The 20,296-nt window shown below is 44.6% G+C and overlaps 1 pseudogene; it reads left to right on the top strand.

Annotated features, from left to right (window-relative positions):
* The first annotated feature begins 1,023 nt into the window (after positions 1 to 1,023).
* On the top strand, positions 1,024 to 19,468 carry LOC125426373 (annotated as a pseudogene).
* The last annotated feature ends 828 nt before the right edge of the window (positions 19,469 to 20,296 follow it).

Below are 20,296 nucleotides of genomic sequence, written 5' to 3'. Positions count from 1 at the left end.
TCAAATGTTATCTAACATTCTTTTGTTGAAAAAAGTAAACTAATCATCTAGAGTAAATGGTAGACTTCCAAATTTGGACTCAGAATGTTTTGATACTTTCAAAAATAAAACTCTGTTGGGTATCAAACCTTAAGCCAATAAATGGACTCTGTGTTGTTGATCAGTAGCATTTATTGATAAGGGCAATGAAGCTTATCAAAGCTTTAGCAAAGTCAGTTCTGACAAACCTAGCCTTTACCATGCCCTTTACCCCACCTCCTGGTAAGAATTTGTGAAAAACAGTCCCTGGAGCTAAGGCACCTCCAAGGTCACTGTCGGCAGATAGGTAAGAGAAAGCCACCTGGCCCCTGCTTACAAGACAACCCGAGATGAAACTCTATCTCTCCTTGGGACCAGGGTGTCAGAGGGGAAACCTAGTTATCCTACAAAGGCATGTGCAGAACCATAAAGTGAGGATCAAGCAAAGAGAATGCCACAGATGGCAGTGCTTACAGATAGCAGGCTGCTTACATATATCTTTAGCAGAATTGGTTTGTGGCTTTAGCCAGTTACATTGAGGTAGGAATGCATTTTTAATCACATAGATACAAGTGCCCTGAGACAAACTCAAGAATAACATTTTAGATATTTTTATAACAAAATTTCTTTGCAGTATACTGCAGTTAACTGGGAAATTTACTGATTGTCACTTCACCACCAGTTCCAATGAAGTTCATCCTCTGCTTCTTGCAGTTAGCTGGTCTTCTAGGGTAACTTGTCATCAGCTCCCAGGGACCATCACTTAAGGGAACTGGGGCAAGGTGGAGATAAAAGAAACCCACCTAGACCTCAGCATCAGCCTCCAGCAGAAAGACAGGAAACCCGAAACAACTGGCTTCAAAAAGATGAGTCATACCAAATCACCAGAATGTGCATTCCAAGATTATACAAACTATTCGCTTCAGATCCATCTCCCCAAAATGTCATTTCTCTCTCCTTTGAGCATCTCCACAGCCTTTGCTATGCTGATGCTTGGAGCTAAAAATGCAAGAACCACATCGTCAGCTTTTCAATGGGACTACTTTCGACCTCCTCGGATGCTACAGAAGAGAATACAGGATCCATGGAGCATTTAACCAAGTCATCCACACACTTAACCAACCCAATAATATCACAAAGATGGATATTGGGGCACTTTATTCATAGAAGGAGTCATGGAAAGTGGATCCCAAATTTCCTGAACAATGTGGAAACCCTGTATGAAATGGATTGCCTTCCAACTTGCTTCAGAGATACCACAGCAGCAAGAAACAAGACAAACGATTATGTAAAGAACAAAACAGATAGGAGGAAATCCTCCAAGCAATCCAAGGACTAGATTAAGAAGCACTGCAATGGTTCTTCTAAACTATATCTTCTTTAAAAGGTAAATAAAAGGTGAAGTTGGTAATAAGTATTGATGGCAGAATTTCAGCACATCATAACTGAGAAAACTGTTAGGAGTTCTGGAATTGTGACTTGTGTCTTACAACTTCCTTCTCCAGTCTTTAAAGCCTTCCTCTGGTAATGAAAGCTCCTTAGGCTATAGGAAGGCTTCAGATATTGATGAGCAGACAAACTGGAGACAAACCTTTTCTTTTGGATGGAAAGTTGAGTCAATGTGCACGTGTGTTCAAGCATCCCATTTCTTTGCCTAGTCGTTTTGGGTGTTGTGGGAGGGGGGGAGGTTGCCATCTCATGTTCTGTTTCCCAGCTAGCTTACACAAAACCTTTACTTTGATCTAAGACGTTAAGAATAGAATTCCTGGGCTCTAGCGTTTAGTGTTGTTACAATTAAGCAGACAGCTAATCTACAATAATGTGCATATATGTGAATCAGCATTTACCATATTTAATGAACCCTTCTTCTTATCCTTAGCATGTTGGAAAGATCTTTTTAACTCTGAATTGACCAGGAAAACAGATTTCATTGTCGATGCAAACACAACAGTGAAGGTCAACATGATGTACCGAAAAGGTGTCTATGGTTTTCATCATGATGAAGACTTGTCTTGTTGGGTGGTCAGAGTTCCTTACAATGAAGATTACATAGCATGGTTTATTCTGCCGGACCAGGGAAAACTGAAGGCTGTGGAGAATGCTTTGTCAATACAAGTTTTTCAAAAATGGGTGACATCTGTCAAAATGGAGTAAGTTTCTTTTGTGTGCTATTTTAAGGAGGGCTGCAGTATTGGTTAATACATCAGTACAGGATAAGTAAAAGCATTTGTTTTAAAACCACACTAGATTTTCGTTGCTTGCTGCTTCAATAGAGTGCAAGTGGACAGGGAGGGTGCTACCACTTTCTGAAGGTACAGAGGAAAGAAAGTACACATACATGGACCTTGACCACAGAGACTGCTAGCTTAATCTATATATATAAAAAGCTAACCATCCGTTTGTTGGTGACTCCCTAACGCCGAAACGGCTGGACAGATCGCCCCCAAATTTTCACATGACATTCCTCCCTGTTGCGGGCAGGTAATCGGACCTTCAAATCACTAAAAGTCCATACACAGGCAGGTAAAAGTCTTTTCACAAGTAGCACCCAGGTCATAAGCTGATGACTGTGTTTAACTGTCACCCTTGGAGGATATTCATTGCAGCCTGAGGGGCTTGAGTAGCAAGAGGGCTTAGAATGTCTGCGCCAGATGGGCAGAGATGAGCAGTGAAGTGATAAATAGAGTAATACTGTTAGGTAATACAGAGTGGAAGTGAAACACGTACACTTTGCCGTGTGAGGCGTCAGGTGAGGTTCCCACACACACACACACATGCAGGTAACTTTTTCCTCTCTGTACTCACCTGCCTACCCACACAGCCCCACATCCACGTCCACATCCTCACACACCTCACTCTTCCCTCCCTCACATCCAACCACCACTTACCCACTTCCTTACCCATATTCGCCACAGCTGGAGTTTGCCTTTTTCTTCTAAGAAAATCCGGGGGGGGGGGGGGCGAACCAACACTACTGCCTCTGCTTCTTTTGCATGTGGCCTTCTACAAAACCAGGAGGGCTGGCCTGCGATCTGAGAGGCAATGGATGTGGGACTGCTTGCTCTGGACAGTTCCGTGTGTTATGGAATGGAAAAGGGTTACCTTATGCACAAAACCAAGACAGCACCATATATGTGAGGGAATTGAAGGGGTTGTTGTCCACCCCAGAGAAGAAGTGGAGAGGAAGGGAGAGAGGAAGTGGAAGGGGAGGAGGGAGGAGGAGGAGTTTGGATTTATATCCCCTTTCTCTCCTGGGAGACTCAAAGGGGCTTAGCTTCCTTGCCCTTCACCCCTCACAACAAACACCCTGTGAGGTGGGTGGGGCTGAGAGAGCTCCAAAAATCTGTGACTATCCCAAGGTCACACAGCTGGTGTGTGTGGGAGTGCACAGGCTAATATGAATTCCCCAGATAAGCCTCCACAACTCAAGCTGCAGAGCTGGAAATCAAACCCAGTTCCTCCAAATCAGAGTGCACCTGCTCATAGCCACTATGCCACTGCTGCTCCCAAAAGGCTATGCTGGGGATCATTGGGCCAGCATGGACATTTGTGTGGGCTGCAGACTGTGATGAGAAGGACAATTGCCACAGCAACGCATGGCCAGGTCCCGCTAGTCAGTCATAAAATACTGAACATTAACATGTGCAAAAAAAATTCAGTTTATTTACTAGACAGAAAGGCAAAATATTGGACTGTCCAGTTGAAAACTGGATACCTGGATGCCTTAAGGAACAAAATGTCCATGACACATCTTTTCTCACTCACACAGAGTGCCTACCACTTTCTAAAACCCCTCTAGAGTTCAGAGTTATAAAGAGGTCTGGCCATTACATATTGCTACCCTTTTTGCCTCTTTTAAAATATATGGACAACCAAGGCCATTTCATCTCTCAGGTCCTCTCTTTCACTAAAAAATAAATCAACAGATACGGTTGCCTAGTCCCCTGTAACTTTCTTTGCACAATGTTAATGCTTTGTTGTGCCAGCTTTCAGTCCTTTCACATTTTTCCCTGTACTTCTGTTTGGTGATCTGGCCTTTCAGTAAATGCCTATTCTTCATTTCAGTCATTGTCTGTTCATGACTTTCTTTCACATAATTGGCCAGTACAGTGGTTCTCAACCTTCCTAATGCCCCAACCCTTTAATACAGTTCCTCGCGTTGTGGTGACCCCCATCCCTAACATTTATCCATTTTAGAGATGGAGAACACTGATGCAGAGTCCTAGGTGAACCCTGTGAAAGGGTCGTTCGACCCCAAAGGTCACGACCCACAGGTTGAGAACTTCTGGGCTAGCATGTTTCTCCTCCTCCACGGTTTGCTTTACTTGCAGTATCCCTCTGCCCCCAAATCTCTGGAGAAGGTATAGTCTATCAATATCATTACATGGGTAAAAGGCATAGTGCATTGCAGAGGTGTATCATGGAAAATGGTGCCTCCCCCCAATGTGACTAGGGATGGTGTTCTGCCCCTGCTCCTCCCCCAGGCTCCTGGAGCCCGGCAGCCAGCAGCCCGGCTTCTGCCCTCATCTCTGGGGAGAGCAGAAGAGGCTGCCATCTTCTGTCCTCCAAGAGATGCTTTAATAAACAGGGGATGGGGCTCAGGCTGGGGATGGGGCTCAGGCAGGGGGTGGGGACAAGCAATTCTACACCCCCAGGGGTGTGGCCATGCCCCCACCACACCTCAGGTGTATGGCCTTGCCCCCCAAGCCCTGCCCCTGGCCTCAGTGCTAATAAAAGCACCTCACGGAGGGGAGGCAGAAGCTGAGCTGCCAGCTGCCTGGTTCTAGGGCACAGGTCTGCAACCTGCAGCTCTCCAATTGGCCATGCTGGCAGTGGCTGATGGGATTTGTAGTCCATGAACATCTGGAGAGCCACAGGTTGCAGACCCCTGTTGTAGGGAGTCCAGGGAGGGGCAGTGTCCTCAGACATCGTTGGCCCCACCCACATCAATGATGATGTGGGCGGGGTCGAGGGAGCCCAAAGATAATGAAGCAGCAGGATTCCTGCTGCCTCATTGTCTTTGCGCTGGAGCTAGTTATGTGGGGGCCCATTTTGTTCCCCCCACGTGACCAGATTAGAGGCACCTAGGGACAAGGGGAACCCCCTTTCCCCTGGCAGATGCACCACTGGTGCATTGGCATAAGCATATCCTATTTCCAGTCTAATCACTTTGAGGTTACTCCATTGAAATCTCTAATCAGTATAATATTTTCACAAGAATATTCTAGTTTGCACGGTGCTGGGAGGGAAACATTGTTTCCCAAATGCCTCAGTCATTGAGTGAGGCAGGAAAATAGCATTGCCCTGCCGATTGCAGGGGAAAAGCATGGTGCTACCTCGATACAGAGGTGGCAGCCATGCAACCAGCACACTTGGAACAGTGTTTTCAACCTTCCACAGCCGCTGTTTTTGGCGGAGTATGCCTCACAGTTTTCAAAATTCTTAATTTTTTGCCTTTGAAATTGAAGAACACCTCCCTTTTCAGTAGTTCAGCAGTTCTCTGTCCCAGCAGTGGTGAGGAGGAGGAGGAGGAGGAGGAGGAGGAGGAGGAGGAGGAGTTGGATTTATATCCCCCCTTTTTCTCCTGTAGGAGACTCAAAGGTGCTTACAATCTCCTTGCCCTTCCCCCCTCACAACAAACACCCTATGAGGGAGGTGGGGCTGAGAGAGCTCAAAAGAACTGTGACTAGCCCAAGATCACCCAGCTGGCATGTGTTGGGGTGCACAGGCTAATCTGAATTCTGCAGATAAGCCTCAACAGCTCAAGTGGCAGAGCTGGGAATCAAACCCGGTTCCTCCAGATTAGAATTATGATATTTGTTCCCTCAATTATCAGACTGATTGCAAAGTGGGCCTGTAGTATCTGATAGAGCTGGATTGATAGAACTGGCCTTAAACTTCATAAGACAATCTCTTGTAATCTCCTTGAATTTATGCAAAAGATTTGATCAGTTTCCCCTTCCGTTATCTCAGGTTTTACATGTACTAGCTGTGCCAGTTTTATGGTAAGGAACTGTTTAATATCCTATTCCTCCACTTCTGGGATTGATCATAAAGGATTTTCTCTTTGTCTGTATTCCAGCATAGCAATGTGATCTTGGAGTCTTTCATTCTCCTCTTCCAGATGCAGAACCATCTAATCTATTTTTATTCGTCTTACAACCTCTGTTAAGGTTCTTGGTGGTGACACCAGTTAAATTTACTTTTTTGTTTACTTCCTTGAGAGTTGCTGTGTTTATTTCTAATATATCATGCAATTTCTTATGCATATTCATTAAATCTGCGTGCCTATTTATCAGAGTTTCCTCCCATTTTTCTGCTTGTTGGGCTTCAATACTTGACTTACAGAGTCTTTCCTTGGTTTTCCTTTGGTAGAGTCTTGCTTGCTTGCCATACTTTAAAACTCACAAACAGCACTTTCTCAAAACAAAATATATTTCCCACCACGGTATTTTCCATGATCACAAACACTTCACTTCTCTATTCGCCTTCTTGTTGTCATGAGGATTTTACATTTTTTTAAGGATAAAGAACTTCTTCCTTTACTCTGAGTTCTTCTCTCCCTCCTTTCTTGAAGTGACTCAGATTTATGGCATGACAAACACCAGATCCAGCATTCCTCACTCAGGCTCATTCCGCACATGCAGAATAATGCACTTTCAAACTGCTTTCAGTGCTCTTTGAAGCTGTGCGGAATAGCAAAATCCACTTGCAAACAGTTGTGAGAGTGGTTTGAAAAAGCATTATTTTGTGTGTGCGGAAGGGGCCTCAGTTTCTCAACGCTTGTGATCTCTTCCTTCCAAAAATATTTTGATCTGATGACCAATCAAATCCTACAAATCTTGTAAGTTTCAATATACATTGATCTTCTTATTTTAAACTCTCCACTTTATGTTTAAGTAAAATTAAGCAAACCTTCAAGAGTCTTTTTGTTTCCAAACTTTATATTAAAAACCTTGGCTTATTTTGAATTTTTTAAAAATCACAGTTATTGCAGGATCCTTATATCTTTATTTCGTTAAGTCCATCAAACAGCCAGTCTTTATACTTCTTGTCTTTTCCAGTTCTGAGATAGCGTCTTTTTGTAAATTCTCATATGATTAATCTAGGTATCAGAAATCTGATTTGAAACAGCTTAATTCCTTTCAAGTTCCACAGTTGGGTTTAGCTAAGATGGTGGTCCCACTCCCAGGTTTCACTCTAGGGCAGAAAAAAGCATCCTTAGATGCCCCCTTTTCTCAAGGAAGCCTTTAAGAGATATGTGGTTGATCTCGAGTCTATCCCCTTGACCTGGAGATGACAATCAGGCTTGAGAGGCTGGGTCTCTCTGCTATCTCAGAGAGCGATAGTCTCCTCAACCCCACATCCAAATCAACATTTACAGTTTACTATTTTCACTGATTTTGGTGCTGTATTTTGGTGCTTATGCTCATTGTCTCGCTGAATATGTTATAGGAGATCTAATCTTGTTCTACTGTTGGTGATTGATAAATAACATTTAAAGAAGAAGATATGATCAATATTGCTACACAACATTGTTCCTCAAATGAGTCTCTAATACCATTAAAAACAGAAAATAAGCCATCAAAGAAACCAGAATACACTGCTTTTGGTTGTGTGATTTGAGCACAACCAAATCACGAGAATAAAAGTTCTAAATTATGCTCTTTTTAATTGTGTGCGTCTCAGACAATTGAAATATTTGATCCTGAACATCCTTTTTTGTGCTTTTCTCTTTGCTCGCTATGAACTAGTGAAATACATTTGCATATTCCAAAATTTTCCATTTCTGGAACCTATGATGTCAAAGATTTATTGCAGAAACAGGGTGTGAAGAATGTTTTCAGTGATGATGCTGATCTATCTGGGATTACTGGAGAACCCAATGTAAAGGTTTCCAAAGTAAGTATGTGAATGGTTTGAAGCTGAATTTGCTGTATCTTTTCCGTTTAAATAATGGTTTTTAATATGTTTCATGAAGAACATTCAGGGGTTTTATTATAACAAATGACAAACTAACCACTCAAGATCTAATGCATAGGTGTCAAACTCGCAGCCCTTCAGATGTTATGGACTACAGCTCCCATCATCCCCTGCCAGCATTATGCTGGCAGGGGATGATAAGGCACTAATCCATAACTATGAGAAGTTGAACACCTATGTTAATGGGAAATAGCTAATTAAACAAAGCAATAAAGGATTTGCAAGATTGCAATAAGATTGCAGAAGATTGCAGAATTATCAGGGGAAGAGAAAAAAAAGGAGGAGGATTATGTATATACATCAGCAAAGCTGAAGGTGTCAAGACATAACAATGAATTTAAAATTCTGTGATGAGGGTTGGAGTCCTTACTTTATTAATTGCAAAAGAGCCCTTTTGTTCCCTCGAGGAGATAAAATTCAGTTCTGTTTTTTTTGGTTTTATATTCATCCACAAGCATCTGTAAAAAAGGCGTGGAACTCTAACCGGTCAGATTATGGAGGCTGAGCCAAATACCCTGATTCACTGGTTATTATTTTGGGAGATTTAAACAAAGCAAACTTAGGAAGACCTGCAAAATACTTTCAGCGTAATCAGCTGTCCCACCAGAGGCAAGATATCTTAGACCACTGCTAGCTAACTTGCTGAAAGATGCTTATGGTCTTTACCACGAGCAGCTGTAAGGCCATTCTGATCATTACATGATTCACCTTGTACCTGCCCACAAACAAAGAGATTTAAAGCCACAAAACCAATAACTAAATCAGTGAGAACTTGGACTGAAGGAGGCAAAGTTAAAGAGCTGCAGGCTTGCCTTGACTGCTTTACAGACTGGAATATTTTTAAAGGAACACCTCTGCAGATTTGGATGAACTCACAGATACTGCTTAACATCACGCCTATCAGCTTCTGTAGAGATCTTTCTTATACCAATAAGGAACTTGCAGTATATATAGTAACAACAAACCTTAGTTCACAGCTAAACTTAAACTTGATTCGTCGTTCCAAAGAGGCCTACAGAAGAGGTGATAGAATGCTGCTGCAATCGGGCCCAGAAATGTATTAACAAAGGAGATCAGAGCAGCAAAAGAAACTACTCTGAAAGCTAAAAAATCCAGTTTTTCACCAAAGCGGAACAGCAAACATGTGGAAAACTCTCCAAAGAAATATCACGATTTACAGTAAACCACCTTCCAGAAGCTGGAAAGGAAATCAGCAATTGTGGCAGGCGACCCTGAGCGTGTTCTACTGTAGGTTTGAAAACAATCTACAGTCACCTTTCTCCACACAACCTCTACTCTCAGATTACCAACAATAGCCAAACTTCCCTATAACTGAACCCATTTCGTGGGTTTACAACCCTATTGATCTCAGAAGGAGTGCAAGATCTGGCTAAAGACAGAAGCCTGGAAAACTGCAGGCCCAAGACAAGATAACACCTTCTTGCCTAAAAGGAAGTCTGTGCTGTCAATTGAGAAACCCCATCTTCACCCAAATCTTTATCAACAAATCCCACTAGAGATGTGCTATGTTCAGCCACTAGCTGGCGGCTCCACTATCGTCCAGTGCGAGAAGAAGCCTTTCATCAAGGAATGAGGCTTTGACTACAAGACCAGTTGCTCTAACATCATAGTTATGAAGAAACTTTTGAAAGGCTAGTGATGTACCATTTGAAAACCATCAACGAGGATCACTGTTGGACCCCCCTTACAATTTGCATACCGGGAACAAATAGATCGACAGATGATACTGTTAATATATGGCTTTACTATATCCTACAGCATCTTGAATGCATCAAAGACCTATACAGAGGAATTTTCTTTATTGACTTTAGTTCAGCATTCAATGCACCTATCAGACGGACATTCTTCTAACCAAACTAAATCAGCTATACTTGGTACCTACAGGCATATTTGTAAGTGGATCACAAACTTCCTAACAGATAGAGCAGCAGGTGAAGCTAGGAAAAATTACATCAGACACCTGCTAAAATGAGCACAGGGCTAAGGTGGCTGTGTACTTTCACCTTCCTCTTCTCTCTATTATACCACTGACTGCATCTCAAATGATCCATCTGTTAAAATACTGAGATTTGCAGATGATACAGCAGTGTTGATTGGTCTCATTAGGACAACTGATGGAGGCAGCATACAGGCGGGAGGTTGGACAGCTAGCCTGCGTGGTGCCACTGGAGTTGATGGAACTGAACACTTAAGAGCCGTAGAATGGTGGTAGATTTTCAGGAGAACCCTCCCATCCTACCTCCTCTGATATAGACAACACGGTATCAACAGTGAGACAGCTAAGTTTCTAGGCTCCATCATATCTCATGACCTAAAATGGACACCTAATATCAAAATGTCGTTTTAAAGAAGCACAACAAAGAATGTTCTTTCTCGCCTGCTCAGGGGCTCAGAGCTGCCCAGGGCTGCTGAGTACAGTTCTACAGAGAGGAATCATTGGAGTCATCATCTGCCTCTATAACTGTGGTTTGGTTCTGCAACCCAACAAGATGGAAACACAGACTTCAGAATAATCAGAACTGCAGAAAAACAATTGCTAGCCTGCCTTCCATTGAGGACCTGTATGCGGGTCAAGGGCTGTGAAATGTTGCTGACCCTGCATCCCTGGACATAAACTGTTTCAACTCTTACCCTCTAAGCATTAAGCTGGAGGCACTGCACACCAAGACAACTAGACATAAGGAGCAGTTTTTTCCCGAGATGCCATCACTCTGTTAAACAAAAATGAATTCCTCGATAATGTCAAACTATTTATATATTTATTATATAATTACTGCACTACTTTTTTCATCATTCCTATTACCCATCTCACTTGAGAATTATGACTGTATGACTATAGCCTGTGCTGACATTTCATTTTATTTTATGATTTTACATTTTATGTTTTTATTACTATTGATTGTTTCCTGATTGCTTACTAGACCTATATGACAATCATTAAGTGCTGTACCTTATGATTCTTGACAAATGTATTTTCTTTTATGTACACTGAGAGCATATGCACCGGAGACAAATTCCTTGTGTGTCCAATCACACTTGGCCAATAAAGATTCTATTCTATTCTATTCTATTCTAAGGTGGGGATGAAGCCAGAATGAATCAATATGTTGTACTTGTCTTGACTAGACTCTGTTAGGAATATCTGGCACAACTTTTCCACACTTGCTACAGGTAGTCTCATGCAGTCTAACTACAGTGCAGTAGTTAGAGCTCAGTCTGACCATTCCTACCTGTTGCAGGATGCTTTTCAATCCTGAGGAAAGGACGGAAGGTTTGCTACCAGCTGCCCATTACAAAAATCTGCTTATTAGCCCCACTACAAATTGAATTGCTGGGTACCCTTCAGTCTCCTGTGGCACCCAGACACCCTCGGCGATTGGTTCACTTACCGTGAATAGCCTTTCTCCAGTTAGGCGTAGGAAGTCTGATGGGGTGTTCCTGTTGTCTGCTACCAGGAGGCAGGATCTTCTTTAAACGAATTGCTTCCCTTTGACCCCTCGTCAGGGTTAAGTCCCCCAGTTGCGAACTGACCACGTAGTCTGAACAAACAACACTTAAGAAAAAACAGTCTTAACTCTTAAATTAACCCCCTAACATGAGGGAATAAAACTAGGGAACTGATTATGGAACATTCAAGATCTGAATGAGGAAGAGCTGCTCCAAGGGAGGCGGGAGACTTCCCTACAACTGGAGAAAAGGCTATTCACGAGTAGTGAACCAATAAACCAGTCAATGGAAGGCGATAGAATCTGATGGGACCACCACAGCGCCCGTGTCCCTGCTCCCGGGTGGGAGAAAATCAGTTTTCCTTGACCAGGTCAGGAATCCTGGCGAGGCAGTCTGTACACTGCGGCCAGGAATCTAACCTGTAGTGTTTGACGAAGGTAGATGAGGATGACCAGATGGCCGCTCTGCAAATATCTCGACTGGGATTTGCTGTCCTAGCTGCGTTAGTGGCTGGCCGGACAGAGTCGCTGTGATTCAGTTAGTACCGATAATTTGGTGGTGGCAAGCCTCGAGTAGAGTCGCGGATAAAGGCGTTACTTATAGCAGCACCTGACATCTAGTAGCCAACCTAGGATAGAGATACATTGATAAACAGGCTGTTGGATTTTTCTGATATCCTCCGTGCATTATAGGAACATTTAAGGGACCTGCGTCGTAAGACGTGCCACAATTTTTTCTCTGTCATTGTGACTTGGGTAGAAAACCGGAAGGACTATATCTTGTTTTAAATGGAAATTGGGGCGACTTTAGGAAGTGAAAAGAGGGAGTCCTTAGCCTTAGGGTGACTGTCGGATGTAATGTGCAACAGGCGGTGATATGCTGGAGTGATCTGAGTTCAGAGCTCTCCTGGCTGATATTAAAAGCCGAGGGAACAAGAGTTTTCATTCTCAGCCAACGGAGATAGATGAGTCCGAATCGGCTTCGAAGAAGAGGGATCTGAAGTGAGGGAGTAATAGCACTGTGTGCAAGAAGTTCAGGATGGGAACCTGTGGATCTTAGGGCCTGTGTTTGAGGAACTCCTTTAAAGGAATCGAAATTACAGGGCGTCTGGAGTGTGCACTGGAAGCCCGGTGACCCTGGATTTTTTAGAGCCACACCGTTGAAAAGGGCTGCCAGTTGCCCCTGCGGAGGAGTAGATGCTCTAGGACCCTCTGTTACCCTTCCTGGAGGAAATCTAGGATGTGTACCAACCCAGTCTTAGAGGGTTCAAGTTTACGTTTGTAAAGCCCATTTTCAAACACCTTCCGCATTATGTCATCGTAGATTCTGGTGGGTGGATCTCACGATCTAGATTTTAGGATGGTTTGTATGACCTGGCTTGAGTATCCTTTTTTCTCCTAGCCCTGCCTGCCTTTCAGCCCAGCCATGCGGTTAGATGCAACCTATCTGGAATCCCGGATGTAGCACTGGGACATTTTTTCGTTCAGGAGGAGTCTAGCCTGGAGGGTAAAGGGGTCAGTTCCCTCACTGCTACTTCTAGTATGGTGGAGAACCAGGGCCTAAATTAGCCAGTATGGGGCTATAAGGATCATTGTCGAGCTGTTCCTGGAACAGGCGATCTCAACAGTTGTTGGGAATAGAGAGGAATGGAATTGGAAATCGTGAAGCGTCTCCTGGGGGGCCAGGGGCTATCCAGCGGCGTTGGATTTATAAAGCTGTGCTGCCGATATCGGGACATGAACTGGCATTAGTTGAGCATTATTCGGAGTAGCAAAGGGAATAACTCTGGACTGGAAAGAGTTGCATGAGTTGTTGGGAAGACCTCCGGGGAGAATCGACCATTCCGCGTTGTCAGTGTCACATTCGGCTGGAAGCCAGTCCGCCGTGATATTCAATTGACCCTTGATGTATTCTGCCTGTATGGACAATAGATTGCTCTCGGCCCAGTTCATGATCTTGTCCGCCTCCTTCTGTAGGAGTCGCGATCGAGAACCTCCCTGGTGATTTATGTAGGCCCTACGCGCAATATTGTCTGTTTTGATTAAAACGTGTTGGTGAACTAACTGCTCCTTGAAGTGAAGGAGAGCTAAGAATATTGCGTGCGTCTCTAACAGATTGATGAAGGGGGCTTTCTGGGATTGTGACCAGTGGCCTTGAACCGTCTGAGATCCCAGGGTGGCTCCCCATCCGGATAGACTGGCATCTGTGCAGACCTGGATCCGCTCCCGGACCAGGTTAGAGTAGACCTTCCTGGGAGGGTGTGCGTTTTGGTCCACCATCGGAGGTTGGACTTCACAGAGAACGGAACGGCTATTTGCTGGTCTCGTTTGTGGGCGATGTCCCATTGGTACTGGCGCAGGAAGGTCTGAAGGGGTCTTGCGTGCATTCTTGCCCACTGAACTGCGTCGATGGCCGCTATCATCTGGCCTAGGATGCTCGCCAGGTGCATTAGGGACGTTTGCTTTCTGGAGATGAGGAAGGAAACTTCCTTCTGAACTTTGTGGACCTTGCATTTTGGGAGGAAGAGAGAGTTTAACCTTGTGTCTACAATTACACCTAAATGCTCCATTCTGCATGTGGGTTTGAGTGAACTTTTGGACTTGTTTATAAGGAAATGGGGTATTGTAGGAAGTTTGAGTCACTAGTTGGACGTCTGCTAGTGCACTGGTTTTGGTTTTGGACCGAATTAAGATGTCGTCCAAGTAAGGGTGGACGTGGATCCCTTGCTGCCGTAATTGAATTATGGAGGGGGTAATGTCAGTTTTGGAAAAAAACTTCAAAGGCATGAGATGCAAATGAGGCAGTAGCGATGCCTTGAACTGGAAAGTGTTCCTGTTCCACACACATGAGCGTAATAGGAGCCTTCTGTGTCTTGGGTGGATGGGGCGTGATAGGTATGCTTCCATTGAGGTGGAGGAAGTCAGGTATTCTCTCAACTTCCCTGATGGATGCTGTGATGAGTCGCGAAGCGTTTCCATCTTGGTTACCTGCGATCCTTAATATGTGCTTTGATTTCATTATTTCCAGTTGAGGATGCGCCCTCCAGTCCCCTGATTTTGCCGGGGACCGTAAAAAAGTGTGAGAGTACACTCGGTGTGTTTGTGTTGTGCAGGTACATGTTACATTAAGCTTGTATGGAGAGTAGGTGTTGGATTGCGTTCAAGGTTCTGTGTCTCTTGTGTGGGATTGGGCTTAGTGGGGATGGGAAAAAATGCGGTGTTTGGAGAGAAGTGTAGAACTCTATGAATTGTAACCCTAGTGAACTACTTCCCTGGCCAAAGCATCTACAAGGTTGTTGTTCCACATTGTAGGCTGAAGTGAGACAGCCTCCCTCCCACTGAGGGATCTGAGCGCCCAGTCATTGCCTGTTTGTTTTATCTGAGCTTGGAGGTCGGTCTCCTCTCCTGAAGGTGAAATGATCCCCTTCTTGCAGTTCCACTGGAGTTGGTATTGAATGCTGCCCTTGGTTTGATCTGTTTCTGTCTCTGGATTCGAGGAGCCCAGCGAGGGCTGAAAGGATCTGAAGGAGCTGGGGAAGGGCCCCTGTTGTAAACTTACTGTCTTGTCTAACTTAAGAAGTGGGAGGAGTTCTCCTATCATCTTTGTCCTTAACTAGAAGTTTGATCTAGTTCCTGTGCCAAAGTTTCTCTCCTGGAAGTGGTGGCTGGTGACAGCAGCCTTAGATAAGAGCATCCAGCTTTCAAAGAGCGTAGCCAAGTAGATGAATCTAGTGGCAGCCAGAGTGGAGCCATTAGATCTGGCTGCCATAGCCAGAGGCATCAAAGGTGGAATCCTTGAAAATGGGGCTCCTATTCTGACCCTACTCGATTCCTTCTTTGATGGCTCTGTGTTCCGGAGTGGAAGAAGTTCTAGGGAAATTCTTTTGAGCCAAGCTAGGAGTGCTCTCTAGCCACAGTGGCCCGGATGGGAGAGAGTGCCTTCATGGACATGGCTAAGCACTTTCGTGTGCCCCTTTTTTAGAGTGCATCATCTGCCTTCCTGTCTTGAGGGTCTCTGATGGAACCATCTCCATCCCTGGGAACTAAACCACCTGATTAAGATGACGCGACAGGTGCATGAAATTAGATGGAACCTGTAAGGATTGATGTACACATCGTTGGGAGGAAGTGGAGTTTCTTAGCTAGAGGAGGGTTTTGCTAGATGTAGGGGTCTGCCACTCGCTTCCCTAATTAAGCTTTTAGAAGCTTCTGGGATGGGGAAGCAAGATTTGTCCTGTTCCATCCTGTTGGGAAGTAATCCTGATTTCCAGCAGGTCTGCCTTTGATAAGTTTGAGTTGTTGGGAATTACAGGAACCTCCTCTTGCCTCTGCAGAGATCTTGGGGAGTCCAGGGCAGAAATTGAGTTTTGGGGAGATCCAGGAATGGAAAAGGTCTTCTAGATTTGAAAAAATCTGGGAGTTTATCACTAGGTTCAATCCTGACTATCCTCTGTGTCAGAGAACTTTTCCTCTTCATCTATACACTCGCTTATAAGCTGATGCCTGCTTCACTCTCTCTGACTCTATTGTGAGGGGCTGACTGGATCTAGCAGGGCAGTTAGGATTAGATGCACTGGAGTACCCTGCTGTTAGGACAGCTGCTGGGATCAGAATATTTACAGAGCTGCAGGGGAGATGGGCATCAGGCATCCTGGAATATCTGGAAGAGTTGACCTGCCACTCCCTCCTGCAAGGGAATTGGGGTTAACTTGCCCAACCTCATCAGCCCTCTCTGTCACAGTTGCTTGCCGTGAGATTCAGAAGTCAAAGCTGCACTTGGTTTGGATTGTGCTTAGCTTTTTTGGTGGCTTTTACGTCCCACAAGTGGCATCAGAAAGAAATTTAGATTTAGGGGCTTTTTTGCCCTTGCTTATGCGTTTGGGAGTGGAATTAGTCCGCCGATTTATTCCCAGTTTGGACAGCAGCGGCTGGACTTGGCGTGGCGTCTGCTGAGTGAAGCGTTCCCGTCCCTTCTCTGGCTGACAGGTGGAGGCTCTGGCGGTAGAGCCTTCGAGTGGACTCTACCCGCAATAGCGAGTAAGATTTCCCTCTCCAGGAAAGCTTGACGTCGTCATTACTGCCGCCCGTTAACTGGGAAGTGCCTCAGGAAACAGCCTTAGGAAGCTTGAGTGCTCATGGCAGCAAGGAGCTGCAGCTCCCAAAGTGGCGCCGATCCTGAAGAGTCCCATACTGATATTTACCAAGGCAGCGCCTTAGCTAGCGCCAAAAAAAAAGCGGCTGGCTACAATTCCGTAAAGTAGCTAGCCGCTAAACTGCCCAGCATAGAAAGTGGAGAGGCCGGGCTGCAGCGGCGAGAAGCCTTCGTCGTCGTGTCGCTGGAAAAGTGCTGCAGCCTATGGCTTCCCGTGCTGATAGAACCCTCCTTCAAGAAGGCCTTGAGGAATAGAGAAAGGAGGGGGGAACAAACAAACATTAGAGTAAAAAGGAAGGGAAGCTGAAGAAAACTTAGAGCCTGAGGGTAAGATAGGGGAGCTCTGAAAAAAGCCTTGCTCTCCTGTAGAGGCAGGAAGTCAACTGGGGGACTTAGCAACCCTGGCGAGGGGTCAAAGGGAAGCAATTCGTTTAAAGAAGATCCTGCCTCCTGGTAGCAGACAACAGGAACACCCCATCAGACTTCCTACGTCTACTGGAGAAAGAGATGATTTTTCTACCCATGCTGTGGAATGAGGTGACAAAATCCTTCAGTGTCAGAATGGACAGTTAGTATCTTGAGCTTCAGGTGGCAGAACCTGTGGATGAACGCTCCCTTGAGAAAAATTCCCTTCAAGGGAGATACCAACTGAGCCAGCATCTTTCTGTGTTTGTTTGCTACTTGCAGAGGCATTTTATTTTTTTATTTATTTTATTAGACTTTTATACCGCCCCATCCCGGAGGAATTTAAGGAGATTCAGAGGGAATTGATTAGGAACTGATCTTCCATCAGCAATCTGAATTACAACCGTCCATTTTATTTATAGCTAATACCACCTCCTAAGCCACATGCATACAACGGAGTGCTGGAGTGAGGTACGCATACACTCCATAGAATTACAAATTTGTGGCATGAAAAGGTTCTCTTTCTTTCACCCTCTCCTTCCTTTGCTCCTTTCAAAGAGAGGAACAGGAGCCAAGAATACTCTCCTTTGCCTTATGTCACGGGGTCTGTCCCAGCTCAGAACAGCCCTTGCATCTCCCATGGGATCCTGAGGAATGCCCATGAAAGAAACTGCCACCATCCCAGCATCTCATCACGGACTCAGTACCCATGTTTCTTCATCTCCGAAAGCAGGGGGCTCTTTCCCAGCTGATTATCAATCAGTGAGCTGCTCAAGAGCCAATTCACTGCCAAACAGCAGACCAGCAGGCATTGCCTTAAAAGCCCCATGTGTGTTGCTGCCTAGATGAATTGATGTTAAGTATGATTCAATACTGAGTCATCCCCAGAGAATTAGAGGGAGCCATTGGTTTCCTCAAAGTCCCTGACATTACTCATTTCCACCAATTACCCTACCTAAAACAGACCCTACCAGAAGCTATTCCTGGGGTCCATTGAAGCCCTCATATAAAAACAACATTTGAGGGAGAGCTCAGTAGGCAACAGAGGAAGATGGCTGCTTGTCCTCTGAAGAAAAGAGTATGTTGGTCTTCTTCAAAGTATGGTTGGATACAAGCCATTACCTGTAATCCTTAAACAGTCATGTAAATATGGTTTCCAACACCAGGTTCAGAAGTTACTGGTGATTTGGGGGTGGACATTGGAGAAGACAGGGTTGGGAGGAGGACTTCAGAAGGATGTAGTGCCACACAGTCCATTCTCCAAAGCAGCCATTTTCTCCAGCTTAATGGATTAGCTCAAATTCTAGATCTCCTGGCCCCACCTGGAGGTTGGATTCATCACCTGCAAAGTAGATGCGTATCATTATTTCAAGGGTATGAGTGGTGGTCTGAGACAGAGGAGCTGTGGGTTGTTAAAGTAACGCTACCTGTGAATTCAAAGTTATGATGACAGTGGATCTGAGGACATTTTGCTTTCATTTTGACTCGCTTTTCCAAATGTGCCCTACACTCTTCTGTAGCTGACTTACTGTGATTGTTGCTAACTGATGAGGAGGCAACCTGCCCTTACAGGAAGATGATCTTCAGAAGTCAGGCAACACCTTTTCTGCCAATGTGGAAATCAGAGCAAGTTTCTTTTAAAAGGCAATAATAAATAAATAAATAAAATAGAAGCAGGAACTGGATGAAAACGTAGCAACGCAATTTTCTACAGTACTTTGAGAAGGAGCTCAAAAGCTTACCTTGACTTGAGGAAAAAGAAATCTTGCTTCTCCTGCCCCACAAGGGAGGACAGCAAGGAGGAAGGGGTAGCAGGAAAGCTGCTTCCTCCTTCTCCTCTTCTGAGCATTTCCCTGCCGCCAGCCTCTGCCCAGAGAGGCAACTGTTGGCACATCTCCACCTCCACCACCCTCAGCAATTTGACTCATGGGGCATCCAGATTCCCAAGAAGAGGTGCTGGTACTCAGTACCAGTCAATATCTTCACAGAATACTGTCGCTGGTTTCTTAGCTCTCTCTCTCCGTTTGCATGTAGTCTGCATTATGTACTTCTCCCCTCTTAATTCAAAGTCATACAGGTCAGCCCACTTTCCTTGATATTTCCGTGGAAGAGAGGTTATCATATCCTCATAGGTGAAGAAGCAATGCATGCTGCCTATTTCCTAGAAAGAATTTAAAAATGTAACAAGGTCTATCTGTGTTGCATACTTATAAAACAAAATATTTTTTCCCCCTGCAGGCTGTTCACAAGGCCACGCTGGATGTTCACGAGGGAGGCACCGAAGCAGCAGCAGTCACAGTTATGGAGTTTGAATTCCTATCTTTGCGATTGCCTCCTCCTCCCATCATCAAATTTAATAGATCATTCATAATGGTCATTGGTCACAAGCAACTACAGCACTATATCTTCATGGCAAGAGTTACTGACCCAACTGCCAAATAAATCTTATATGAAAACCCAGAAGCATACAATTGCTCCTTTCTGCTTGATTTCCCCTTCTTTGTTGTAAACAAAAGGCAGCCTTGCATTTCCCTGAGAGTCTTCCTGTATTTCCTAGGTCCTTTTCCATTTTAGATACTCTTTGCTTCTCTGCGTAAGACACAGACCGCCGCCTTTCTCTATCAGAAATGAGTGTATCTTTCTGCACCAGCTGGAGACAGCAGGAAGGGCCTCCTTTCTGAAATTCTACCGGAAAGAACAAGTGCCCTATAGAAATATGTGCTGAGAACATACAGTCTCTGAAGCCCAGACAAGGCCCCAGGAGGGTCCAGTCTGGCTTATCGTCTCAGGGACACTTTCAGTCTGTACAGAACATTCTGAAACATTATGGTGTCAGAGGTAGTTGTTCTGAACTGGGTATGAGAAAGGACCCCCATAAGGGTGGCCTCTTCTCCAGAGGCTGTGACCCTGCTAGCAGCCTTTGGCTCACCTGTAGCAACAACAAGCTCTATAAGGATTTGAATTTGATTCTATTTTCCATTTTTAATTTCTGGGAAGCTCTCCAGTCTCATATTATAGCACTTCCCATACTCAGGACTCCAGCACACACAAGCAGCAATCCCTTCATATTATTTTGCTAGGAATACACGTTTGTGTGCTTGACATGAAAGGGGGATGCCCCAAGCATCCAAGGTGATACAAAGTATAGGCTATTTGAATAAGAGCAGTTGAATCTCACAAGGACTGGTATTGGGCTTGGTGTGAATCAGTTTGTTCATAACTGATCCAGAATAAGGGGTAAGCAGTACACAGATGACACAAAATTATTTAG

Source organism: Sphaerodactylus townsendi, linkage group LG02, assembly GCF_021028975.2.
Source record: "Sphaerodactylus townsendi isolate TG3544 linkage group LG02, MPM_Stown_v2.3, whole genome shotgun sequence".
NCBI lineage: Eukaryota > Metazoa > Chordata > Lepidosauria > Squamata > Sphaerodactylidae > Sphaerodactylus > Sphaerodactylus townsendi.
This window is presented reverse-complemented; position numbering and strand designations above follow the sequence as displayed.